The 7,435-nt window shown below is 35.1% G+C and overlaps 1 long non-coding RNA gene across 1 annotated transcript in view; it reads left to right on the forward strand.

The window, feature by feature from the left end:
* Positions 1-6,628, forward strand: part of LOC129014403 (uncharacterized) — a 33,781-nt gene extending 27,153 nt beyond the window's left edge. The window contains exons 3-4 of the long non-coding RNA XR_008494213.1: positions 997-1,087; positions 4,974-6,628. This is a non-coding gene — a long non-coding RNA (uncharacterized LOC129014403). The remainder of the gene's footprint in view (positions 1-996; positions 1,088-4,973) is intronic.
* The last annotated feature ends 807 nt before the right edge of the window (positions 6,629-7,435 follow it).

Genomic DNA, 7,435 nt, shown 5'->3' on the forward strand with positions numbered 1-7,435 from the left:
TTAATAAGTCATTAGCAAAAAAAAGTAAAGTGAGAAATGCCCATTAAAATGACATATAACATAACCGCACTTATTTAAGAATGTATCTCAATATCAAATGGCAAATTTCAACAATTCAAAACCCGCAATTATGTTTTCACCAACCTTAATATCACACCCAGAAGGAGCCCAGAGAGGCAAGAAAAACCTTCTCTCAACAAGAAATGGGGCCAACAGCCTGCAAAGAATGAGTCATTTCATTTGAATTTTAAAATAACTTTAACCTCATTGTGTTTCCTAGCCTGGTTGAATGGGACACATTGATTACAGAAATAATGTAGCATATTTGTCAACATACGCAAGTTACAACACATCCCAAATTTTTATTTTCAGAGCACTTGATTATTTTATTCACTTAATCTGCAAGAAAAAAATCAGACTATTTTAAGTTCTCTAGATTTGTATACTTTTGAAGTAAACTGATATAAGAATTAGTGAAGAGTGTTACTCTTTTCATGCAAAACAATTTTCTGGTTCTAGAATAAATATCCATGTTCCTATGTTTACTTTTATTTCATTTTTCAAAAGATAGATACTTTATTCCTTATTTCTTCCTGTTATTTAAGTAGATCATGAATCATGAGTTCTTAAAAACTGGCAATTAATGCTTTAATGCTCTGTAAATTTTAAGGTATAAGTTAGTTAAGCTAGCCATCTTTTGAGTTTCTCATTCTACAATTCAGTCTGTTAGGTGAAAAAAAATTCTTCTATTTTATTTCTCATCAGTTACAGAGCTAAGACTTACTGTTTGCTTTCAAACTTTTTTAAAAAATCAATTTTAGATTTACCAAAGAATTGCAAAGATAGTTCAGAGAGTTCTGTATACCCATGACCTAGCTTCTGCTAATGTTAATAGTTTAATCTTCCTGAAAATTTCCTTGTGTGGCCATTTGTAGTCAGTCCTCCCTCCCCCATCCACTGATCTGTTTTTTTAAAAATTTTTTTTCATATCTATAGCTCTGTCTTTTCCAGAATATCATATAAATGGAATCACACAATAGGTAGCCTTTTGGATCTGGCTTCTTTGACTTAGGAAAATGCATTCAAGGTTTTTTCACTTCATATACTTGCTAGACAATTGTGTATCAGTTGTTCCTTTATTACTGAGTAGATGTACTAGAGTTTGTTTATCCATTAATCCATTGAATGACATCTGGGTTGTTTTCAGTTTTTGGTGATTATGAATAAACCTACTATGAACATTTGAGTGCAAGTGGTAGTATGGATATACATTTTTGATTCACTTTAGTAAACAAAAATACCTAAGGGGGGGCATTGCTGGGTTGTATGGCAAGAGTATGCTGAAAAAGTTAAACTGTCAAACTTCCAGTGTGGCCCTATAATTGTTCATTCTCCCAGCAATGAATGGGAGTTCCTGTAGCTCTGCATCCTCCTTAGTGCTCAGTATCATCAGTTTTCTTTATTTTAGCGATTCTAATATGTATATAATAGTATCTCATGGTTTCAGATTGCTTTTTCCTAATACCTATGATGTTGAGCACATATTTATATGCCTATTTTGTCATCTGCGTATCTTCTTCAGTGAAGTGTCTATTCAAGTCTTTTCCCCATTTTAAAAATTGGAATTGTCATTTCCTTATTGTTGAGTTTTAAGAATTCTTTATATAGTCTGTGTATCAGTTTTTCATCAGATAGATGACTTGGAAATATTTTTTCCCATTCTGTGGGTTGTCTTTTCATAACAGAGTATTTTGTAGAGCAACGTATTTAATTTTAATAAAGTCTAATTTGTAATTTTTTCTTTATGAATCATGCTTTAGTGTCCTACCTAAATGCTCATTGCCAAAACAAAGGGCATACATTTTTTTTTTGCCTATGTTTTCTTATGAGAAGTTTTATTTTCTTACATTTTATATTTAGGTCTACAATCTTTTTTGAGTTCATTTCTGTAAAGTTGTGAGGTATGTATCAAAGTTCACATTTTGCATATAGATCCCCACTGGTCCCAGTCCTACTTATTGAAAAACCTATCCTTTCTCCATTAAATTACCTTTGCACCTTGTCCAAAATCAATTTACCTGGCTTCTGGTTTTTGTCTGGAGATGTAGACAGCTTGAAAAAAAAGTCACTTCAATCCTACAATAAGAAAAAGCTAGGAAAATGGAAAATTAACTTTTCTTAAAAACATTGGAGATGACAGAGTGGGCAACTAAATTGAATTCTGGAGAGATAAAGGGGCCTACAGAGTGAAATAGGACCCAAGCCTATGTGTGCCTGGGGCACGCAACCATGGATGCCATATAAACAGATTAGGAGACTAAACTATGTTGTGGTCAGAATGTGTCCCCTTAAAATTCATACATTAAAACTTCATGACCAATGTGATACCATTAGGAGGTGGCGCCATTAGGAGGTCATTAGTGCCTTTAAGAAAAGCCTCAAGGAAACTAGTAAGGCTCTCTTGCCCTCTGTTTCTTCTGCCATGTGAGGACACAGTGTTGTCTCCTCCAGAGGATTCAGCAACAAGGGTCATCTTGGAAGCAGAGATGGCACTCACGAGACACCCAACCTGCAGGTACTTTGATCTTAGACTTCCAGCCTCCAGAACTGTGAGAAATACATTTCTGTTTTTTATAAATTACCCAGTCTCAGGTATTCTGTTATAGCAGGAGCAATGGATTAAGAATAACAGAAATTTTTAATAAACTGCTAAAACCTGAGTGTGGGCTACAGGAAGAGGGTAAAGCCCTTGAGGGCAGCAGATATAGGCAGATACAGAAGGTTTTTATCCTGTGTAGGCCTTTTCTCCAATAACTCACAGGGAGGATGGGGTAGGATTCAGGGAAAGCTCCCTGTCGCCTTTCCAACTCTGGTGCTTGTTGTTATGTTAGGGGATGAAAACAGCAGCAGCCAATGTGAAATTCAGGCAGGCCTGTCTCCCATCTCTCCTATATAACAAAAGCTTTAGTCTGCAGGGAAAGGTTATCAAGGCTTGTAGTCAAATCTGTGGTGGAATCTCATTGCAGCTTGGGTGGGGGCAAGATGGAGACAATCACCAAACCTCTGCCCAGATACATCTCTCTATTGCCCTTAAGCTAAAAAATAAAAGCCACATTCTGCAGGGGACAGGGTGTTAAAACCATAGCCTGAGGATGCTGGCAGATACCAACTACAGCTGAGGGGTGGGGACAGGTTCTACTTCTGGAAGAAGGACAGAAACTCTTGTGAAGGCCACCCCCTGAAACTAGGTTCCCAGTAGCTGCTCAAGTCTGATGCTGAGTCAGAGGCTGTTCTCCTCCCCAACAGGACATGACCAGCATGCTAACCAGCTCATGTAAAAATATAATAGGGAAGTTTGCCTGGACAGCTGTAAGAGGCAAATTATTTCTGGTGAGCAGTACAAAGCAAATACCCAAAGCCAATCAGAGAGACAAAAATAAAGTATCACTGGAAGGACTGGGAGTCTCTGGTGTCCATTATCAACAATAAACTCCAAGTCTGGTAACTATAGCGACAATGAACTTCAAACACAGCTCAGCTCCTGACTAGGTTAACGTGAACCCTCATACTAGAGCCTAGTTTAAGCAAACGCATGCTCATCTCTAAAAAGTGCCTATCTCAGTATCTGCTGTCATATATAATATGTCTAGCTTCCAACAATTTATAAGCCTTATCAAATGGCAATAAAAATACACTGTGACAAGATAAACTATCATCAGAATGAAGCTCAGGTATGACACAGATAATAGGATTAATGGATGGGGAATTTAATAGAACTATAATTAATATGTTGAAGTCTCTGTTAAAAAGATAGACAATATACAAGATCAGACAGGTAATTTCAGTGGAGAGATGAAAGCTGTAAGAGAGCATCTATGACAGCACTAGAAATGGATGAAGAGAGAGTGATTAATGGGTACAAAAATACAGTTAGATAGAAGGAATACATTCTAGTATTTGATAGTACAGTAGGGACACTGCAGTTAATAATAATATATTATGCATTTCAAAGTAGCTAGAAGAGAAGAATTGTAATGTTCCCAACACAAAGAAAAATGTTTGAGGTGACAAATATCCCAATTATGCTAATTTGATTATTATACATCATATACATATATCAAAATATCATATGTACCCCCAAAATATGTACAACTATGATATATCATTAAAAACCAAACACAATGACAGAAGTAAAGAATGCTTTTGACATGGCCAAAGCAAAGATCAGTCAACTTGAAGATATAGGTCAATAGAAATTACTCTAACTAAAATGCCAAAAGGAAAAAGTTAGGAAATAACATAGTAACAACAACAAAAAAAGCATTGAAAAGTCGTGGGACAATTACAACTTTATAACATGTGCCTATTGGGAATACCAGATGGAAAGTAAAAAAGAATGAGGCAGAATAAATATTTGAAGAAATAATGGCTGAGAATTGTTCCAAGTTAGTGGCAGATACCAAACTACAGATCCAGGAATCTCAGAGAACACTAAATAGGATAATGCAAGAACAAAACCAAACAACACACATAGGCATATTTAAACTACTGAAAACCAAAAACAAAATAAAACTCTTGAATGGAACCAGAGGAAAATGCACATTAATGTAGTCCCCCCTTTTCTGTGAGGGATACATTTAAAGACCTTCAGTGGATCTCTGAACCTGTAGCTAGCACCAAACCCTATATATAGTATATGTATTATGATTTTTTCCTATGCATGCATTTCTACAGTAAAGCTTAATTTATAAATTATGCCCAGTAAGAGGTTGATAACAATAACTACTAATAAAATAGAACAATTATAACAATATACTATAATAAAATTTATGTAAATGTGATTTCTTTCCCCAAATATATATATTTTTTTTAGGTTGTCAAATTTTATTTTCTCAAGTAAGGATATGAAAAAACAAAACAAAATAACAAACAAATTCTAACATTTTATATCATCCCAATTTAATTTTTAAAAGGATGTGAGAAGAAGAAAGGAGGGGGGAGAGGAGGAGAGAAGGACGTGCACCATCTCAGAATGAAGGGTGTTCTTTAAAACAGCAAAGTTAGCTCAACAAAACTTATTGTGCTTTATCATGGGGAACTGACATAGCAGAAAGTGGAACTAGTGATAATGGGGGACTACTGTAACTATGGAGGAATAAGGACAAGAATTACAGCAGACGTCTCACCAGAAACCATGCAAGCCAGAGACAATGGAGTGAGATTTTTAAAGTGTTGAAAGAAAAAAACTGTCAAACCAGATTTCTACATCCAGGAGAAATATCTTTCAACTGTGAAAAACAAATAAATACTTTTGTGTACCAACATAAACTGAGGAGGTTCAGTAATATTTCCTACTTTACAGGAAATATTAAAGGAAGTTCTTCAAACAAAGAATTTGTTTGGAACTTAGATCTGCATACAGGACATAAATGAAGGGAAATATACTTTATCATATTTCTAGCTGTAAAATATACTTTATCATATTTTCTTGCTATAAAAAGTAACTTGACTGTTTAAAGTAATAATAACCATATATTATATGGTTATGGTGTATGTGAGAGTAAGATGAGTTACAATGGTGGTGCAAAAGATGAGAAGAAGGAATTGGGAAACACTGTTGTAAGATCTTACATAACGTGTGGCAACACTTTTATTTGAAGGTGGACTTAGATTATTTAAAATTGTATATTATAAAACCTAGGGCAATCACTACAAGAGTTAACAACACAAAATGTGTAAAAATCAATTGTCTATATTTATGTAGGTCTAGTTCAGGGCTTTCTCTTCTATTTCATTGATCTATGTGTCTATCCTTTTGCTACTGTCTTTATTACTACATCTTTATAATAATCCCAGCACTTTGGGAAACCAAGGTGGGCAGATCATGAGGTAAAGAGATCGAGACCATCCTGGCCAACATGGTGAAACCCCATCTCTACTAAAAATACAAAAATTAGCTGGGCATGGTGGCACATGCCTGTGGTCCCAGCTACTCAGGAGGCTGAGGCAGGAGAATCACTTGAACCCAGGAGGTGGAGGTTGCAGTAAGCCAAGATCACACCACCACTCTCCAGCCTGGCAATAGAGTGAGACTGTCTCAAAAAAATAAAAATAAAAAATACAAAATAAAAAAATTTTAAATAAAAGTCTTGAAATTGGGTAGTGTAAATCTTTCCATTTTTTAATTCTCTTTCAGAATCATTTTGCTATTCTACTATGTTTTGCTGTTTAGAATCAGTTTGTTGATATCTACCCAATGCTTGCTGGAATTTTGGTTAGGATTGTACTGGGGAGAGTTGGTATATTTGCCACATTGAACCTTTCAATCCAAGAATATGTTATATCTTTATACTTAATTACATCTTCCAGGATTTATTTGAGCAGTGTTTTGCAGTTTATAGTATATAATTCCTGAGCACGTTTTGTTAGAATTTAAGTATTTCAATGGGGCAGGAGATGCTATTATAAATGATGTTGTCTTTAAATTTTGAAATCCAGTTGTTCATTGCCACTATCTAGAAAAATGGTTGACTTTTGTAATTCTGCAACCTCAGTAAACTAATTTATTAATTCTAGGAGCATTTTGGTGGGTTTCTTTGGGAAGATAAATATGTCTTTATGGATAAAACAGAGCTATTTTTTTTCTAATCTGTTCTCCATTTCTTACTCTTGCTTTATTGCAATGGGTTTTGTTTAACAGGAGTGATAACAGAAGACATCCTTGTCTTATTTCTGATCTTAGTGTGAAATGATGAATCACTATCAAGTAAGAAAATATTTTGTGGAAAAAGGTAAATCATTTTTATATAACACAATAATTGATATTAATTTTAAAGCAGTCTTGTAGGAGAAACCATACAATTTCCCCATATAAATATAGTATATAATAATCTAGGATCCAGTAAAAAAAATTGCAAGTTGTAAATATTCAACTTACAACTTCTGTATTAATTAGAATTAATATTCTAATCCTGAAAAAAGTACAAAACAACGTTGTCATGAAGAAACATATGGAGTCAGTGAATATGGTTGCATAGTGGTCAAGAAAAGTAATTATATATCAGGGCACTTAGACCAGCACTCAACAGTGTTTTTGAGCTGACAGGGAAGGCTCCTCCCTTGAATAACTCAGGAATAACCTTCAAGGCTTTTCTACCTACGTAAGAGCTTTTACCTTCCACTGGAGCCTGTGCCTTGTGAAGTATTTCTGGTGTTGGTGACCTCCTACCTGGGTGGTATACTGGGGCTCCAGGAAGGTAGGAAGAAGTAATGGAATCTGGTGCTCAAGAAAAGACTTGGAGCTATTTTTTACCAGAGTGGTCAAAAATGTGTTGGCATCTGGCATTAGCCTCCCATTGGTAAAAACATATTAGTATTCAAGTGTGAGTTGGAGGGTAGGTGGCTCTCTATGCAGATAAATAGAGGAGTAAAGAAA

Source organism: Pongo pygmaeus, chromosome 16 (genome assembly GCF_028885625.2).
Source record: "Pongo pygmaeus isolate AG05252 chromosome 16, NHGRI_mPonPyg2-v2.0_pri, whole genome shotgun sequence".
In the NCBI taxonomy this organism is placed as follows: Eukaryota; Metazoa; Chordata; class Mammalia; order Primates; family Hominidae; genus Pongo; species Pongo pygmaeus.